Below are 1,173 nucleotides of genomic sequence, written 5' to 3'. Positions count from 1 at the left end.
AAAAAAAAAAAAAAATCATTATTAAAACTATTTTCTGCTGTATGTGCTACAGAATACCTGCATTCTATGACTCACAGTTCTGGGAATTATGTCATGCTGAATTTGCTCTTTTGAGGAAAAAAGAAACTTCCTGATTGTGCTGAGATTAAAACATATTTATTTCTCGCTCTCCCTCCCAGCACTTCTGGAAAAGAGTGTGGTTGTCATGGTACTTTTATGCATTCCTCCTGAGGAAAGCACATTTAGCTTGCTTTTTATTTAGTAATTGTCCCAGCCTTACACACATGTATCACACCAGGAACAAGAAGATGGGGGCAAGGTTAGAGGAAGAGAGATACAGACATGAATGAGATAAGGACACTACTCTCTAGCTGGGTGTTCATTTATTCATTCATCCAACATGTATTTATTGAACTTTATGATGTGCCTGAAACACTGATAGTCCTCGCCTATGCAATGCTTACGTTCCAGAAGAAAAACTTATAGACATAACCCACACAGGCTAAGGTCTCTAACATATCTAAGTGGAATACAATTTTGATTCTGGAATATGAAGTTGCATGTGAATAAACAACACAATTTCTCTAGTGGAGCCATTGGAATTGCATACAGGACTGTCTCATTGATCATAATCTATTCTTTGGAGTTTATTCAGAGAGCCACGATGGGAAGGAGCATTTTCAGCTTTTCTCTGTTGGCCCAGCAAATGGAAAGCTCATTAGGTGTTGATACAGAGTAATGTGTAACACTGGGGTCCTGTGCTGTGCTACGGGAAGTGACCCAGTTACATTCCTTGGCAAAACTAGATGTCTCTTGGCCGCATTGCTCTAAAAACAGGAGTCTCATGGCTTCATTTGGGAATTTCTTTTTTTCCAGGCAAAATGAGAGCTTCGTATTCTGAAGATGATGCCATTAGGCAATTTTCTGGATATTTGACCAGAATTTATCAGTTGGGTATTTAGAAAACTTTTCATTCTTTTCTGCTAACACAATGGATATAATTCCATTTGAGGAAAAATTAGAACAAACATAAAATTTATTAGATATGTAACCATAATAAATACCCACTGCTCTTCCTCAGTCTCAACAATCCCTTAATTCTGAGTCAGGAGGCTTAAATTTTACACACACTTTACATTGCCTCTATGACTTAGGGAAATCAATCAGGGACAA

The sequence above is a fragment of the Galeopterus variegatus genome, unplaced genomic scaffold, assembly GCF_000696425.1.
Source record: "Galeopterus variegatus unplaced genomic scaffold, G_variegatus-3.0.2 Scaffold2617, whole genome shotgun sequence".
Classification (NCBI taxonomy): domain Eukaryota; kingdom Metazoa; phylum Chordata; class Mammalia; order Dermoptera; family Cynocephalidae; genus Galeopterus; species Galeopterus variegatus.
The sequence above is the reverse complement of the archived record's forward strand: the minus strand, read 5'-3'. Positions refer to the sequence as shown.